This window comes from Panthera leo, chromosome C2 (genome assembly GCF_018350215.1).
Source record: "Panthera leo isolate Ple1 chromosome C2, P.leo_Ple1_pat1.1, whole genome shotgun sequence".
In the NCBI taxonomy this organism is placed as follows: domain Eukaryota; kingdom Metazoa; phylum Chordata; class Mammalia; order Carnivora; family Felidae; genus Panthera; species Panthera leo.
In genome coordinates this window covers 91692400-91711547 of record NC_056687.1, presented here as the reverse complement: position 1 = coordinate 91711547, position 19148 = coordinate 91692400, and the positions used below count along the sequence as shown (strand labels likewise).

Genomic DNA, 19148 nt, shown 5'->3' with positions numbered 1-19148 from the left:
AGTCAAAATACAGGCTAAGAATACCCAAATAAAACAAATAAAATGAGGAGTAGAAATTAAGAGTAGAAAAGTAAATTAAGAGTAGTAAAGAAGCAGAAGTGAGAGCAATAAAACTGGGGAATGTTGTGGAGGGGATCAGGATATGCCATGTTTGATTTTGCCTCTTTGGCATAAGAGTTATTTTGAGCTGAAGGTATTTGAGTTCCTGAAATCCCTTATCTGCCTAAACACAGAGACTTCCAAAAAGAACTCAAAGTCATTACATCCCTTTCTGCAAAGCAATTCTAAGATTACCACACCCTAACAGATACTACCACAATGCTGTCACATCCTTCATTTATTTTCCTAAAGGCCCATTTATTTTTCCAAATAGTGATTGCTTTTCCAAGGTTCCCTTTCTCCTGCTTCCTTTCCCTTAGCAAGTTAGATATATAGACCCCAAATTCTAACCTTATCTTTGAATTACTCATCTCTAAGTACTGTCTTGTGTATGTCCAATGCACATGTTAATGAATTTTTGTTTGGTTTTCTCTTATTAATCTCTCTTTTGTCAGTCTCATTTACAGAGCCCTGGCCAACAAGTTATGATGGGCAGAAGGCAAAAAGATTTCCTTTCCTACAGTTGAGGCCTAGGGGTTCATAACACACAGACACAATACGTATTATGGATTTAATTTTAGGAATATTTAGTGTAGGAATTTGCTTCCCCACACCTCCTATGTCAACATTTGATATAAGCTACCTCTTGTTATCCAGTCTCAGTTTAGCAGTCCTGCATCTGATCTAAAGCTGGTCCAAGTGAAATAGACAAACAAATGAAGAGATTAAAAGTGAACCACAAAGGCATTCTAAATGTCTTTATAATCCCTCTAAAATATGGGTTTTTTTTTAAGCAAAAACATGACCCTCTGTCTTTAACAACTATAGGTTTCTAATATATAAAATAAAAATTTGGTTACAGATCTTCTACTTTTGATGGGGTTACATCCCAATAAACCCATCGTTAAGTTGAAAAATAACCTGTCTAAAATGCATTTAATGCACTTAACTTACCAAACATCATAGCTTAGCCTAACCTACTTAAAAAAAATAGTTTTTTAAATGTTTCTTTATTCTTTGAAAGAGAGAGAGAGAGAATGAGCAAGGGAGGGGCAGAGAGAGGGAGACACAGAATCAGAAGTAGGTTCCAGGCTCTGAGCTGTTAGCACAGAGCCTGATGCGGGGCTTGAACTCATGAACTGCAAGATCATGACCTGAGCCAAAGTTGGACGCTTAACCGACTGAGCCATCGAGGCGCCCCTTAGCTTAGCCTACTTTAAATGTGTGCAGAACACTTACATTAACCTATATTTGGACAAAATGATCTAACTAAAGCCTGTTTTATAATAAAGTATTGAATAGCTCATGTAATTCATTACATGTGGTCCTGAAAGTGAAAAACAGAATTGCTATATGGATAGCAGAATGGTTGTAAGCATATGGGTCATTTACCCTTGTGATTGCATGTCTGACTGGAAGTTGCAGGTCTCTGCCTTTGCCCAGAATCACAATGGAATATCATACAGCATATCGCTAGCCCAGAAAAAGATCAAATATCAAAATGTGAAGTACAGTTTCCACTGAATGTACATCCCTTTTGTATCATCTTAAAGTTGCAATATCATGAGACTTTGTAAATCAGGGATCATCTGTAATTTTCTTAATGTGTAAAAGAGCCCAAGGATATCAGCCCCAAATCCATAATGTCTTAACATTTATAAGTGTACAAACTTTAACAATAAATAGGAATTTCTAGTAAGACAAAAATGGTTATTTCCTGGCTGTATCATAAGAGCTCAAACAAATCAGAAAAATCACTAACTCATTATATATTGGAAGTAGGGAATCAAAAGTAGGGAATCAAAAGTTCACAAAATAGAATTTCTTTTAGTAAGAAGAAAAAAAAGGCAGAAGATGTAGCCAAGCCTGCCAGTGGGATGTGTAAACAACTGTAAGCTGGACGAGTGGCCGAAGGATGGCTTCCGGCTGGACCAGGTGTTGGTAACAGTATGAAGCACAGGCTGCCTTGTTTTGGGGTCATTTCCTATGCTCATTCTGTCTATTGGTTTCCTTCTTTTGCTTTCACCTTCTGGCTCTGACAGCACCTGTTCTATACTATTACCTTGGCAGGCAGCCTTAATGTACATTTTAACAAAATCTCTGTGCCAAATTTTTTCTTAAGTTACCAAAGACAATTGTTAAAAAACTTGGAGAAGAAGTAGGACAAAGCAAAACAGTTTTCTGTCAAAGCTTTGATAGTCAAATATATTATTGGCAGGAAGACCTCTTGTGAATTTTGCACACAACATTAGAAGCTGACTGTTGACAAGGATAACTTTAATTGTTTTTAATTGTCTCGACAAAGGGGTATAAATCTCCTCCATTCCATTACTGTTTATTGAACGTCTGTTCATGCTAACATGCCCAATTTGGCTTCTCTTTTTCATTAATATAGCTATGCAGATTTTCAGGAGTACGTTTTTATTTTGTTTTGTTTGCATTAGGACAAAGCCTTTCCCAGCAATACAGCATGGCTCATGACAGCTTGTTGCCTGGATACTAGGAACTTCACATATGGGTTTTCTTAATAATAGGTATTTTGAATTTCTCTCTTGAAAATTTGATAGAATTTTCTTCTGTTAGTAGTTGTGGCCCATCTATGTACTATTTGCCATATGGGTATGGAAGGGGAGAGTTAAAATAAAACATCTCTCAAAACAGGAATAACAGTTTCTGTTTGGGACACATACTTATTCTACTGTAAGTAAGGTTTTGCACACAGTAGAACTCTACAAAGCTTTTCTCACATTTTTTTTTACTCTTACCATATCGTTCTTCTTTAATTCCAAACTTTTATTGGATATTTATTCCTAAAATATTAAAATTCAGGTAACATGAATTTCAAAGAAAACTTTTCAGAGGCTCCTTCCTCTCAATACCTATTACACCATCCTCCACATTCCATTTGTTTTTAAACCCATTTCATTTTAACTTGGAATGAAGCACACTAAAAATTATGAAGAGACTTTAGTAAAGAATTTTTGTAACAGATTATTATTTTGTTTTAATTTTTTTAACGTTTATTTATTTTTGAGACAGAGAGAGACAGAGCATGAATGGGGGAGGGGCAGAGAGAGAGGGAGACACAGAACCGGAAGCAGGCTCCAGACTCTGAGCCATCAGCCCAGAGCCCGACGCGGGGCTCGAACTCACGGACCGTGAGATCATGACCTGAGCTGAAGTCAGACGCTTAACTGACTGAGCCACCCAGGCGCCCCGAGTAACAGATTATTTTTGATTACCAGATATCTGAATAATCTTTTGTGAATTTTTTACATAATGATCTAATTGCTTCTAAATTAGAAAGTTGGAATGTGTGACAACATTGATATGTGCTAAAGTACAGATTCAGGTCAGAAAGATGAAAGGCAATAATTAAATAACATGAAGGATAATCTAGGGATTTGACAACTGTATAAGTACAGTATGTTTATTTAGTAAATTTAAAGTGGGTTGGTCAGTGAACCATTCAGTATATCCTGAGTATGTGGCATGTGTATGAAAATGCACCAGATGCTAAGAAATATATATTTTAAGCAGTCAAAAAGCTGTACTGGACTCCCATTTATGATTTTAGTTATAGAATGTGGCATTCTGTATGTTTCCTGCTGCACAACTGTCTATAATAATAGGAAAACAAAACTGGCAATGAAAAAATAAGACAAAATTGGGGATAGGAACATATTTAAATAGGTGCTAATATGAAGTGGAAGCAGTGTTTGTCAAAGTCATTAGATAAGAGTTAAATATGTGTGCTGTGGAATTTTCAGAGAAGGCATGTTTTGAAGTCAATATGACTTGACTGGACTGTGACAGATGAGGAGATTTTTGGTAAATGAGACAGGTAAATAGAATCCTTTCTGGGGTGACCAATAGAATGAACTATAAAAGTAGTCCTTTGGTGGTAACACCAGGGAGAATGGCAGTGCGAGAAGACCTTAGTGACTGGAACAGAGGATTTTTCCTGGGCAGGTACTGGATTTGAAGAGAAGTAAGCAGTGTCAGGATTTCACAGCCAGGTAGAGTACTTTAAACCTAGGCAATGGGCAGTGTTAAGTTCTTGAGCTGGGTGTGCCATTATGAAGAGAGGTCTTCTGTGGAAGGAACCAATAAGAGGCAGGATGGTTGTCTGGGAAGGAGTTGGGACATCTGTGTGTAAGAAGAGTAGGCCAAATTAGGATATGATGGGAGAGTGAATGAAGAAATACAGTGTAAATAATTAAGCTATTTTACTGATGCTTATTTCTTATTTACAAATATAGTACAATAATTAACACATTCCAGAGATAGTAATTAGCAATCAGGTTAAATTACTTTGATTACTTCTTTTGCATTTAATGAAAAACATTTTGAGAAAGCTACTTTCTGAGGTGTTTTATAGATCCTCTCTCTATAGTGTCTCTTTTGCTTTTACTTCATTCTTTTCCTCTCCCTTTCCCTCACTTAGGTCTATTTCTCTGTCCTCTCTTTCCAAGTTTTCCTTCTTAAAATTTATTTAGAAAAATTGTTTTTAATGTTTAATTAGAGAGAAAGAGAGAGAGAACGCACACAGGTGAGAGCCGGGGAGGGGCAAAGAGAGGGAGACACAGAATCTGGAGGCTCTAGGCTCTGAGCTGTCAGCACAGAGCCTGACATGGGGCTTGAACTCACCAAAAGTGAGATCATAACTTGAGATGAAGTCAGATGCGTAAGCAACTTGGAGGTGACTCTCCAAGTTTTCCTTCTTAAACAACAAAAGTTTAGGCTGTGTTTTATTTTTAAATCATTTTATGTAAGTATTCTCCAAACAGTTTAAAACTTATATAGGCTTAAAATGAAAAAAACAAAAACAAAAAACAAAAAACAAAACCCCAAAACATAGCAACCTGCTACTACCTCTGTCCATTCCTACTCCTAAGAGATGAGTTTCAGCTGTTCCAAGTTTTTCTTCTGATAGCTCTGTGCTTATGTAGTTATCTCTTAATTTATAAATTGTTATTATCCATTGACTTCTTGTTTTGTTGGTTGAGACTTTATTTTTCTAAGATCACATCCCAGCTATCCAAATTACCCTCCATTTTAATTAGAAAGTTATATCACAGTTGATTGTTAAATTAATGGTTTTTACATTTGTAATCACTGAGTATTGTTTACTTCTGAACCAGTACATGCATTATGATTGTTTTTTTCTGTCTCACATACTTTTCTTTATACATTTTATATGTGTCTGTTGCTATTTGTTCCCCAGTGTTCTATAACAGGGCTATTAAGTGGCTATCAATAGCATTATTAAATGATCTTTGTTGTTCTCAGGAAAGCAGGTCCTTTAATGCCTTGTTATTGAAGGCAGGGGCTAAAGTAAAGAACTTTGGTCCTGAGGAAATGAGAACAGTGAGAGATCCCAGAAGAAACTAAGAAAAAAGTGTTCTTTTGAAACACCAGCAAAATAAACTCCTGGAGCTTGGTGGGGAGAGAGAGAAAGGTTGAGAGTGAAGAATGGAATGTATTTAGGAAAAGTTCATAAAATAATTATTAGCTACATTAAACTGTTCTTGTTTTTGCCCTGGAAATATTCCTGTTGTGTCCCTTCATTCTCTTGCATCATTTAAAAAAAATTTTTTTAATGTTTATATGTATTTGAGAGAGAGAAAGAGAGACCGAGTGAGAGCAGGGGAGGGGCAGAGAGAGAGGGAGACAGAATCGGAAGCAGGCTCCAGGCGCTGAGCTGTCAGCACAGAGCCCAATGCAGGGCTTGAACCTATGAACTGGGAGAACCGTGAGATCATGAGGTGAGCTGAAGTCAGGTGCTTAACTGACTGAGCCACCCAGGTGCCCCATCTCCTGCATCAGTTTTAACTGTTATTTCTTGCCCAGGTACCACTGTCATCCCACAACTTTTCTGTTCTGCTTTCGGTTTTAGGATCCTGTGTTGCCTTTATCTTATTTCTGCCTCTCGTGGGTTTCTAAGAAAGAGGGTTTGGGAAAATTTTTTGACTCCTTACATGTTTGAAATGTCTTTATTCTCCCCTTATGCTTGATTGATAGTTTGGGTGAGCACAGGCAGATTCTTCTCAGAATTTGTAAGCCTCTATTATCTTGTGATATTTCTGCTGGGAAGTCAGAGGCCATGCTGATGGTTGGTACTGCTTTTCTCAGGAAATTTCACGGTCTCTTTTTTGGGCATCTATGTGCTTTTTCAAACTTGTCTTTTAGTTTGATGATTTTGGGGTTGTTCTCATTATTGTTATTGCTATTTTATTATTGTGATTTTGTTTCCTCTGATGTCTCTCTTTATTTCTGCAACTCCTATTGGAGAAAATTGTAGCTATCCTGGATTAATTCTCAGATATTTTTCTTTTTTTTCCCCTGTTACTTTATATTTCTTTTTGTTTCTGGTGCTTCTTTTTTAAAATTTCATCTTTTATTATTATTTTTGTAACTTTTAAGAACTCTTTATTCTGTGATTATTTCTATTTTATGGCATTCTGTTCTTGTTTTATGGTACACTATATTATATTTTGTTGAAGTCTTTCTCACTCTGCTTAGTCTTTTTCCCTCTGGTTCCCTTTTTTGTTTGTTTTACTGTCTTTTATGTTGGAAGCATTCCTCACATGTTTGATAGTCTATAAAGGACTATTTTAAGAATGAAACACTAAAAGCTAATAACTTTATGCTAAAGTGGGATTTGTGTCCTATAACTATAGAATGTACAGAATGGTGATGGGCAAGCCTTTTCCTTTTCAGTATCTCATGACACACACACACACACACACACACACACACACACACACACACTTCATACGACAATCCGGAACAGTAGACATTGCTCCATTTTAGTGTTGGAGAAACAGAATCAAATGGGGTAAAACAATTTTCTAAGGTTACATATCTCATTAGGTACAATATTCTGTGTTTTCTTCAGGTCTGTAAGGTTGAAAATCTCATGCTCTTTCTAAGATATCATAGCTTAATTTTATTTTTGCTTTTCTGAAGCTACAGTTCTGAGTCAAGTGGTATTATGGTAAAGTTTGGTGAAGTTAGTAAGAACTTTTTAAACTGCATATTGCAAGTAACATGAGTGTAAGTACATTTTGAAATGCTCTCTGAAGCTTTTCAGTTTATAGCATTTAAACAAAATGTTAGAATAGTAAATTATAAAGGAATTAGAAATACTTCACTGATGTCACCACATTCTTAAAGCATAAAGCTGTAAGTGGAAAAGGAATCACCTTCATAAACCACAGAGTCACATGAAAAATATGTAGTCTTTTGAGAAAGCAGTTTGGTAATATATATATCAATAGTCTTTAAAAAGTTGTTACCTCTGACTTAGACATCTAATTGTAGAAATCTTTTTGTATAGGAGGAGATCAGAAGCATAGATAAAACTACAGATAAATCTTCAAAATTATATCCATTATCAAATAGGCAAACATAAAATTAGAAACAACCTAACTTCTCACAATGGGACAACTTTTAAATAAATTATGGGGAAGCCATATGTTGGAGTATTATGTAACTCTGAAACATGATGCTTTCAAAGCATACTTAAAATACCATAAGGAAATGTCTGGTGTGTTATGTGAAAAAGCAGAATGCCAAATTGTGCCCAAAGTATGGTGCAAAGTAGGTCAAAACTTATGTACATATGCATAGAAAAAAAGAAAGAAGAAGTTTGGTAGAAGAAAATACACCAAACTGCACATAGTATTTGTCTCTAGATTCTAGAATTATAGGCAATTTACATTTTCTCATGGGTGTTACTGTGTAATTTCCAGATTTCCTAAAATAGCTATGTATTACTTTAATAATAATAAAAGTATATAATCTTTGAAAACACTTAAAGAGAAAAACTTTCTCTGGTCTTTTTGCTGTTGAGAGTAAGTGAAACTAAGGGTTCTTTGGTTCTTCCTTGTGATCATATCATCATCTGGGGATTGCGACAAAGGGTAAGGATTTAGGCTCTTTACTGCACTAGATTGTCTTTAAGAATTTTCTAATTTAGGAAAAGGTGCTGACTCCTGTCATCTTTATTGCTTCTTTTCTTGTGTTCCCTACCTTCACTTTCTATACCTTAACAACTCATCATTGGCTTGTCATAAATATTATTTAAGTCACTAATGTACATTTCAAATTTATTGTGCATTTTTATTTACAGTGTAACTTTAGATACGATTCATACACAAATTGGAACTGATTTCTGAAATATTTTGTAAAAAATCTATTAAAGGTTTCCTAGTGACAAATGTTCTATATGAGAAAAGTTAAAGGTGTATAACTGGGTTTTATGAGTAAACAGTAAAGGGAAAATCATCTTGATTACCTGTAATTAATACTGGTCTAGGTTTTAGACTTTTTTTTTTAGGTAAACAGTCATTTTGTGTAATTTAATTACTAATTACAGTGATTTTAAACACCTGGGCTCTCTTTGCACTATCTATAAAAATCTTTAGGAAATAAGAATTAGTATACGCATGGTGTTGAGATGGGATGAAATGGGTAGGATCTAGACATTACTTGCATTTTGATGAATCTCAGGTGTATTGAATTTTTCTAGAATAGAAATGTAATAAGTGGCGTTGCCAGTTCTGTGAACACAATTTTAATGACATTTTTTAATGACGATTTTAAAATGTATGTATTTTTAAATTCAAAGCCACATAATTTGACTAAGTTAAATAGTTCTGGTAAGGGTGGGCAGTAGACACTGTGTTCTTGAATATTCAAAAAGAACAAAATGTGTATTTTCTTTCTGTAATCACTGTGCAAACATTTATTAAGCATCTAAGAGCTAAAGTCTTCCTCACTTTATTAAAAAATGGAATTATGAAACATATTGGCGGGTATTTTATATAAATACAATGAAATTTTGACAGATTTCTTTCATTAAGCAGCAATGTAAAACTAGTGCTTAAGGTCAGAGAAAAGGAACATCTTTGACACAGGTTCATTTAATATGGTAAATTAAATGACTCACAGTTTTCTGATATTGACACCGTCAACCCCATAGGTGAAAGAATTTTCTGTTTGGTCTAACTAAATATGATAATGAATTATCATATTTGTTAGTTTATAATTTTGGAAGAATGCTTTTAACTTTAATATTTTAGATGATTTTGCATTTTTATTCACAGAAATGAGGTGGACCAAATAAGTGGCCTCAGTGCTCTGGGGAATGACTTTTTTAATTGCAACTCCTGATCTGCCTCACAACTGTCATCTACTTTGGTTCCCCCTGGACCCAAATCCTATATGTGATGCTATTTTCCCATTTGGTAGTCTTCTCACAGTTTTAATGCTACCGCATGTTTACATCATACACATTATCAAAGAAAAAAAAGTTTTCTAATAGTCTCATCCTGCAACACAATTAAAAGAAAAGGTCTAATTAAAGCTACTGACTTGTTTTCATCCCCTTTGGTAAGGAGCTACTTTTTCTTTTTCTTTCTTTTTTTTTTTTAGCATGTTCAGAGAAAAAAAGGATAATTTAAATGAAATTTAGTATATGTAAAAAAGACAATTGAAAACACTGACAGTCTTTATCTTTAGATCATTCATCTGTATTATCTAGGGTAAAGGCATAAGTGTATAAAGTGTATGCTTACAATGTGTCCAATTGAACATTTTTTTCAAAAAGGAATTTTTACTGTGTTGTTCATCTTTTTGGGGTAGACATTCACTTTTTTCCCTTAAATAAGCAGAGGATCCAATAGATAGTTTATAACATTTTGAATAGTCGTAAAATTTATGTAATAACATGAATGTTGTTTAGTACTGTCTATTTTTATCTATTAACTGTGGATTGCTTATAAAAACTATGACTTGAATTACACCAGATTTCAGAGCGTATATGTGTTTTCAATATTGCATACTTTATTTTTGACAAAAGTCTAAATGTTTCATCCTGCCCTTAACTTCATTTACAAAAAAATTTAAAAATGTTGGTTTATTTTTGAGAGAGATACATGGATTGCAAGCAGGGGGGCAGGCAGAGATGGAGAAGGAGACACAGAATCCGAAACAGGCTCCAGGCTCTGAGCTGTCATCACAGAGCCCAACACGGGGCTTGAACTCATGAACTGTGAGATCGTGGCCTGAGCCAAAGTCAGATGCTTAACTGACTGAGCCACCCAGGTCTGCCCTTGACTTTAAACAGAAATAAGTTCATTTAGTTTTCTATTGGTGCATTATTTAATGATGCAGACTTTTTTGTACTGATGTATGATATGACATATAAGATGTTCCTTATAAAATATCTCCCAGGTTCATGTATCCTCAGTGCATAGTCAATCTATCTTCAGATGTTGAGGACTTTTACATATTCTTCAAATACATTTTTAGCTGATGTTTACATAGGGAGAAGTTATATTTATCTACACTTACTACATGATTTTGGATAAAATGACATTTGAAAAGACCCGGATATAGTTGTTAGAATATCAGAATCATGGGGTACCTTGGTAGCTAAGTTGGTTAAATGTCCAACTTTTGATTTGGCTCAGATCATGCTCTTATTGTTTGTGAGTTTGAGCCCCATACCTGGTTCCCTCTGTGCTGACAGTGTGGAGCCTCCTTGGGATTCTCTCTCCCCTCTCTTTCTACCCTTCCCTTGCATGCATGCTGTCTCTCTCAAAATAAATAAATAAATTAATTTAAAAAAAATAATGTCAGGATCAGGTACACCCTCTCCAGAAAACATGCTGCTTATCAACAAAAGTGATGTGCTTGTTGAATGGCTGATATTGAGAGGTCATGATATTGCATCCAAATCAACTCTTAGTTAACTGTTGTATTAATCACTCAGTAATCAGGAAGCAAAGTTTTAAGCACTTCATATTCAACTATATTAGTCTGCTACTTAGAGTTTTACTGTGATTTGTGAAATATATTGCATATTGGGGTTAAGTGTAACATATACTAGTATTTCCTATTTAATGCAGCAGGAAAAAAAGAACTACTGGTTAGCTTTTTCATATCTGCTTTTCAGGAGCTATGTTACTGACGTTCAGTGGGAGATGCTGAACTCTATTTTGAAAGTCTGGTGTGGTGCAAAAGACATAGGCTTTGGCATCCATAGTCCTTGGTTCAAATTCTCCCACTGCCACATGATGTATATTTGGGTCAGTTTCTTAAGTGTTTTGAGCCTTGGTTTTCTCCTATGCAAAATAAAAACACTAACACTTATCTTATTTATTTATTTATTTATTTATTTATTTATTTATTTATTATGACATTTATTGTCAAATTGGTTTCCACACAACACCCAGTGCTCATCCCAAAAGGTGCTCTCCTCAATACCCATCACCCATCCTCCCCTCCCTCCACCCCCATCAACCCTCAGTTTGTTCTCAGTTTTTAAGAGTCTCTTATGCTTTGGCTATCTCCCTCTCTAACCTCTTTTGTTTTTCTTCCCCTCCCCCATGGACTTCTGTTAAGTTTCTCAGGATCCACATAAGAGTGAAAACATATGGTATCTGTCTTTCTCTGTAGTACTTATTTCACTCAGCATAACACTCTCCAGTTCCATCCACGTTGCTACAAAAGGCCGTATTGCATTCTTTCTCATTGCCACGTAGTATTCCATTGTGTATATAAACCACAATTTCTTTATCCATTTGTCAGTTGATGGACATTTAGGCTCTTTCCATAATCTGGCTATTGTTGAAGGTGCTGCTGTAAACATTGGGGTACAAGTGCCCCTATGCATCAGTACTCCTGTATCCCTTGGGTAAATTCCTAGCAGTGCTATTGCTGGGTCATAGGATAGATAGATCTATTTTTAATTTTTTGAGGAACCTCCACACTGTTTTCCAGAATGGCTGCACCAGTTGGCATTCCCACCAACAGTGCAAGAGGGTTCCCGTTTCTCCACATCCTCTCCAGCATCTATAGTCTCCTAATTTGTTCATTTTAGCCACTCTGACTGGCATGAGGTGATATCTGAGTGTGGTTTTGATTTTTATTTCCCTGATGAGGAGCAACGTTAAGCATCTTTTTATGTGCCTATTGGCCATCTGGATATCTTCTTTAGAGAAGTGTCCATTCATGTTTTCTGCCCATTTCTTCACTGGGTTATTTGTTTTTCGGGTGTGGAGTTTGGTGAGCTCTTTATAGATTTTGGATACTAGCTCTTTGTCCGATATGTCATTTGCAAATATCTTTTCCCATTCCGTTGGTTGCCTTTTAGTTTTGTTGATTGTTTCCTTTGCTGTGCAGAAGCTTTTTATCTTCATGAGGTCCCAGTAATTCACTTTTGCTTTTAATTCCCTTGCCTTTGGGGATGTGCTGAGTAAGAGATTGCTACAGCTGAGGTCAGAGAGGTTTTTTCCTGATTTCTCCTCTAGGATTTTGATGGTTTCCTGTCTCACATTCAGGTCCTTTATCCATTTTGAGTTTGTTTTTGTGAATGGTGTAAGAAAGTGGTCTAGTTTCATCCTTCTGCATGTTGCTGTCCAGTTCTCCCAGCACCATTTGTTAAAGACTGTCTTTTTTTCATTGGATATTCTTTCCTGCTTTGTCAAAGATGAGTTGGCCATACTTTTGTGGGTCTAGTTCTGGGGTTTCTATTCTATTCCATTGGTCTATGTGTCTGTTTTTGTGCCAATACCATGCTGTCTTGATGATTACAGCTTTATAGTAGAGGATAAGTCTGGGATTGTGATGCCTCCTGCTTTGTTCTTTTTCTTCAAAATTACTTTGGCTATTTGGGGCCTTTTGTGGTTCCATACAAATTTTAGGATTGCTTGTTCTAGCTTTGAGAAGAGTCCTGGTGCAATTTTGATTAGGATTACATTGAATGTGTAGATAGCTTTGGGTAGTATTGACATTTCAACAATATTTATTCTTCCAATCCATGAGCACGGAATGTTTTTCCATTTCTTTATATCTTCTACAATTTCCTTCATAAGCTTTCTATAGTTTTCAGCATACAGATCTTTTACATCTTTGGTTAGGTTTATTTCTGGGTATTTTATGCTTCTTGGTGCAGTTGGAATGGGATCAGTTTCTTTATTTGTCTTTCTGTTGCTTCATTGTTAGTGTATAAGAATGCAACTGATTTCTGTACATTGATTTTGTATCCTGTGACTTTGCTGAATTCATGTATGAGTTCCAGCAGACTTTTGGTGGAGTCTATCGGGTTTTCCATGTATAGTATTATGTCATCTGCAAAAAGTGAAAGCTTGACTTCATCTTTGCCAATTTTGATGCCTTTGATTTCCTTTTGTTTTCTGATTGCTGATGCTAGCACTTCCAACACTATGTTAAACAACAGCGGTGAGAGTGGGCATCCCTGTCGTGTTCCTGATCTCAGGGAGAAAGTCCTCAGTTTGGCTTTTATGATGTTTAAGTATGTTCCTTCTATCCCGACTTTCTCAAGGATTTTTATTAAGAAACGATGCTGAATTTTGTCAAATGCTTTTTGTGCATTGATTGACAGGATCATATGGTTCTTATCTTTTCTTTTATTAATGTGATGTATCACATTGATTGATTTGCGAATGTTGAACCAGCCCTGCAGCCCGGGAATGAATCCCACTTGATCATGGTGAATAATTCTTTTTATATGCTGTTGAATTCGATTTGCTAGTATCTTATTGAGAATTTTTACATCCATATTCATCAGGGATATTGGCTTGTAGTTCTCTTTTTTTACTGGGTCTCTGTCTGGTTTAGGAATCAAAGTAATGCTGGCCTCATAGAATGAGTCTGGAAGTTTTCCTTCCCTTTCTATTTTTTGGAACAGCTTGAGAAGGATAGGTATTATCTTTGCTTTAAATGTCTGGTAGAATTCCCCTGGGAAGCCATCTGGTCCTGGACTGTTATTTATTGGGAGATTTTTGATAACTGAATCGATTTCTTCACTGGTTATGGGTCTGTTCAAGCTTTCTATTTCTTCCTGTTTGAGTTTTAGAAGTGTGTGGGTGTTTAGGAATTTGTCCATTTCATCCAGGTTGTCCAGTTTGTTGGCATATAATTTTTCATAGTATTCCTTGATAATTGCTGTATTTCTGAGGGATTGGTTGTAATAATTCCATTTTCATTCATGATTTTATCTATTTGGGTCATCTCCCTTTTCTTTCTGAGAAGCCTGGCTAGAGGTTTATCAATTTTGTTTATTTTTTCAAAAAACCAACTCTTGGTTTCATTGATCTGCTCTACAGTTTTTTTTAGATTCTATATTGTTTATTTCTGCTCTAATCTTTGTTATTTCTCTTCTTCTGCTGGGTTTGGGTGTCTTTGCTGTTCTATTTCCTTTAATGTGCTGTTAGATTTTGTATTTGGGATTTTTCTTGTTTCTTGAGATAGGCCTGGATTGCAGTGTATTTTCATCTCAGGACTGCCTTCGCTGCATCCCAAAGCATTTGGATTGTTGTATTTTCATTTTCATTTGTTTCCATATATTTTTTAATTTCTTCTCTAATTGCCTGGTTGACCTATTCATTCTTTAGTAGGGTGTTCTTTAAGCTCCATGCTTTTGGAGGTTTTCCAGACTTTTTCTGTGGTTGATTTCAAGCTTCATAGCATTGTGGTCTGAAAGTATGCACGGTATGATCTCAATTCATGTATACTTTATTTAAAAGTCTAGCTTGTCTGATATAAGTATGGCTACTCCAGGGCTGTTTTGTGACCCAGTATGTGATCTATCTTGGAGAATGTTCCATGTGCACTCGAGAAGAAAGTATATTCTGTTGGTTTGCGATGCAGAGTTCTAAATATATCTGTCAAGTCCATCTGATCCAATGTATCATTCAGGGCCCTTGTTTCTTTATTGTTCCTGTGTCTAGATCTGTCCATTGTTGTAAGTGAAGTATTAAAGTCCTCTGCAATTACCACATTCTTATCAATAAGGTTGCTTATGTTTGTGATTAATTGTTTTATATATTTGGGGGCTCCTGTATTCGGCACATAGACATTTATAATTGTTAGCTCTTCCTGATGGATAGACCCTGTAATTATTATATAATGCCCTTCTTCATCTCTTGTTACAGCCTTTAATTTAAAGTCTAGTTTGTCTGATATAAGTATGGCTACTCTAGCTTTCTTTTGACTTCCAGTAGCATGATAGATAGTTCTCCATCCCCTCACTTTCAATCTGAAGGTGTCCTCAGGTCTAAAATGAGTCTCTTGTAGACAGCAAATAGATGAGTCTTATGTTTTTATCCATTCTGATACCCTTGTCTTTTGGTTGGAGCATTTAGTCCATTTACATTCAGTGTTATTATAGAAAGGTAATGGGTTTAGAGTCATTGTGATGTCTGTAGGTTTCATGCTTGAAGTGATGTTTCTGGTACTTTGTCTCACAGGATCCCCCTTAGGATCTCTTGTAGGGCTGGTTTAGTGGTGATGAATTCCTTCAGTTTTTGTTTGTTTGGGAAGACCTTTATCTCTCCGTCTATTCTAAATGACAGACTTGCTGGATAAAGGATTCGTGGCTGCATATTTTTTCTGTTCATCACATTGAAGATTTCCTGCCATTCCTTTCTGGCCTGCCAAGTTTCAGTAGATAGATCTGTCACTAGTCTTATATGTCTCCCTTTATATGTTAGAGCATGTTTATCCCTTGCTGCTTTCAGAATTTTCTCTTTATCCTTGTATTTTGCCAGTTTCACTATGATATGTCGTGCAGAAGATCGATTCAAGTTACGTCTGAAGGGAGTTCTTTGTGCCTCTTGGATTTCAGTGCTTTTTTCCTTCCCCAGATCCCGGAAGTTCTCAGCTATGATTTCTTCAAGTACCCCTTCAGCACCTTTCCCTCTCTCTTCCTCCTCTGGAATCCCTATTATACGTATATTATTGCATTTCATTGCATCACTTAGTTCTCTAATTTTCCCCTCATACTCCTGGATTTTTTTTTATCTCTTTTTCTCAGCTTCCTCTTTTTCCATAATTTTATCTTCTGATTCACCTATTCTCTCCTCTGCCTCTTCAATCTGAGCTGGGGTCGCCTCCATTTTATTTTGCAGCTCATTTATAGCATTTTTTAGCTCCTCCTGTTTCTTAGTCCCTTGATCTCTGTAGCAATAGATTCTCTGCTATCCTCTATACCTTTTTCAAGCCCAGCGATTAATTTTATGACTATTATTTTAAATTCACTTTCTGTTATATTGCTTAAATCGTTTTTGATCAGTTCATTAGCTGTCACTACTTCCTGGAGTTTCTTTTGAGGAGAATTCTTCCAGTTTCATTATTTTGGATAGTCTCTGGAGTGTCCCGGAACTGCAGGGCTCTTCCCCTGTGCTGTCTGGAGTAACTTGTGTTTGTGGGCAGGGCTGTAGTCAGACCTGATGTCTGTCCCCAGCCCACCGCTGAGGCCACAATCAGACTTGTGTGTACCTTATCTTCCCCTCTCCCAGGGGCAGGACTCACTGTGGAGTGGTATGGCCTTTGTCTGTGCTACTTGCACACTGCCAGGCCTGTGGTGCTGCTTCTATGGGATCTGGCGTATTAGCCAGGGTGGATCCTCAAGGTGCACAGGGGCAGGAGGGGCAGACTCAGCTCACTTTGCTTTCGGTGGTCCGCTGCGGGAGGGGCCCTGCAGCACCGGGAGGGAGGCTGACCTGTTGGTGGGATGGATCTACAGAAGCACAGTGTTGGGTATTTGCCCGGTGCAAGCAAGTTCCCTGACGGTAACTGGTTCCCTTTGGGATTTGGGCTGTGGGATGGGTGAGGGAGATGGCGCTTCGCAGCGCCTTCGTTCCCTGCGGAGCTGAGCTCTGTCCTCCAGGGCTCAACAACTCTCCCTCCCATTGTCCTCTAGCCCTCCTGCTCTCGGAGCAGAGCTGTTGACTTATAACGTTCCAGATGTTAAGTCCTGCTGGTTGTCAGAACACACTCTGTCCAGCCCTCCGCTTTTGTAAGTCAGACTCCGGGGCTCTGCCTTGCCGGGCGGGCTGCCCCTCCACTGCCCCGGCTCCCTCCCATCAGTCTGTGTAGCGCACCACCTCTCCTTCCTACCCTCTTCTATGGGCCTCTTGTCTACACTTGGTTCTGGAGAGTCAGTTCTGCTAGTCTTCTGGCGGTTTTCTGGGCTATTTAGGAAGATGTGGGTGGAATCTAAGTGATCAGCAGGTCGCGGTGAGCCTAGTGTCCTCCTATGTCGCCATCTTCCGGAGCCAATTATCACACATATCTTTAACAGTTGTTTTGAAGATTAACAAAAATATGCATAAAGTTTTCTAATAAGTTGCACATTGTAGTCATTATGTTAGTGAAGGTTATTATGATTACTGATTATAGTAATTAGTTATGTAAAGGTTAATAATAATGCCACGTTTTCTATAATGCCTTCTGGTGGGTGGAACACTTTCATATAAGGACATATTTAATCTATTAAAGTTCCAGGAGATATCTTATTATTATTCCTAGCATCTCCTATACATAACTGAGGGAAGGTAACACTGAGGAAGTTTAACTGATGTGGCTAGTGAATGATGAAGTAAAAATGTGAGCCTAATATAATTTCAAAGAGTCTATTCTTTTTACTATAAAATATAATTTTCTTGTTAATAATTACTAAGTTTACATTCTGGATGAGAATTATATTTTATTTGGCCTAAAAGTTTTAATTAGATAGATAAATAGATATATGAATAAATGCCTAGCAGAACCAGGTATGAGTTTTTACTAAAAATCAATAATGTGTGAATATTCTCCTTTCTCCACATCCTTGCCAACACCTGTTTTTCCTTGTGCTGTTGATTTTAGCCATTCTGACAAGTTTGAGGTGATACCCCATTGTAGTTTTCATTTGTATTTCACTGAGGATCAATGATACTGAACATCTTTTCATGTGTTTGTTGGCCATCTGTATGTTTGCTTTGGAAAAATGTCTATTCATGTCTTCTCCCCATTTTATAAGTGGATTGTTTTTTGGGGGGGTATTGAGTTTGTAAGTTATATATATTTTGGGTACTAACCCTTTATCAGATATGTTATTTGCAAATATCTTTTCCCATTCCATTGGTTGCCTGTTAGTTTTGTGGATTGTTTCCTTCGCTGTGCAAAAACTTTTTTATTTTGATGAAGTCCCAGTAGTTTATTTTTGCTTTTGTTTTCCTTGCTGCAGGAGACATATCTAGAAGGATGCTGGTATGGCTGATGTCAAAGAGGTTACTGTCTGTGTTCTCCTCTAGGATTTTTATGGCTCCAGGTCTCACATTTAGGTCTTTAATCCCTTTTGTATTTATTTTTGTGTATGGTTTAAGAAACCTGAAGAAATCTGAAACAGCCTCCAGTTTCATTCTTTTGCATGTTGCTTTCCAGTTTTCCCAACATTATGTGTTGTAGAGACTGTCTTTTTCCCACTGGATAGTCTTTCCTGCTTTCTTGAAGATTAATTGACCATATAGTTGTGGGTTCATTTCTTGGTTTTCTGTTCTGTTCCATTGATCTCTGTATCTGTTTTTTTGCCAGTACTTTCTTTGTAATATAACTTAAAGTCTGGAATTATGCTGCCTCCAGCTTTGCTTTTCTTTTTCAAGGCTGCACTGTTGGTGGAAATGGAAACTGGTGCAGCTACTCTGGAAAACACTGCGGAGCTTCCTCAAAAATTAAAAAGAGAACTACCCTATTATCCAGCAATTGCACTGCTAGGTATTTACCCAAAGAATACAAATATACTAATTCAAAGGGATACATGCACCCTGATGTTTATAGCAGGATTATCCACAATAGCCAAATTATGGAAACAGCCCAAGTGTCCATCGATTTATGAATGGATAAAGAAAAGGTGGTGTGAGTCTGTGTGTGTATGTGTGTGTGTGTGTGTGTGTGTGTGTGTGTGTGTGTATACACATACATATGATGTTATATCCTTCAGCTATAAAAAAGGATGAGACCGTACCATTTGCAACGACATGGATGGAGCTGGAGAGCATTATGCTGAGTGAAATAAGTCAGTCAGAGAAAGACAAATACCATATGATTTTACTCATATGTGGAATTAAAGAAATAATACAAACAAACAAAGGGGAAAAAAGGAAGAGAGGGCTGCGAACCAAGAAATGAATAAAGGGTGGGTGGGGAGCAGAGAGAGAGGGAGAGACAGAATTAGAAGCAGGCCCAACACT

General features: G+C 36.8%; 1 protein-coding gene across 14 annotated transcripts in view; it reads left to right on the top strand.

The window, feature by feature from the left end:
• The window catches only part of NAALADL2 (N-acetylated alpha-linked acidic dipeptidase like 2), a 1343235-nt gene that overhangs the window by 97653 nt on the left and 1226434 nt on the right, over positions 1-19148 (top strand). Inside the window, exon 4 of one of the 14 annotated variants that reach the window (XM_042954991.1) lies at positions 1931-2036. The exons of the other annotated variants lie outside the window; for them this stretch is intronic. The gene's annotated coding sequence lies outside the window, so the exon portion shown is untranslated. The remainder of the gene's footprint in view (positions 1-1930; positions 2037-19148) is intronic. 14 annotated transcript variants of the gene reach the window in all.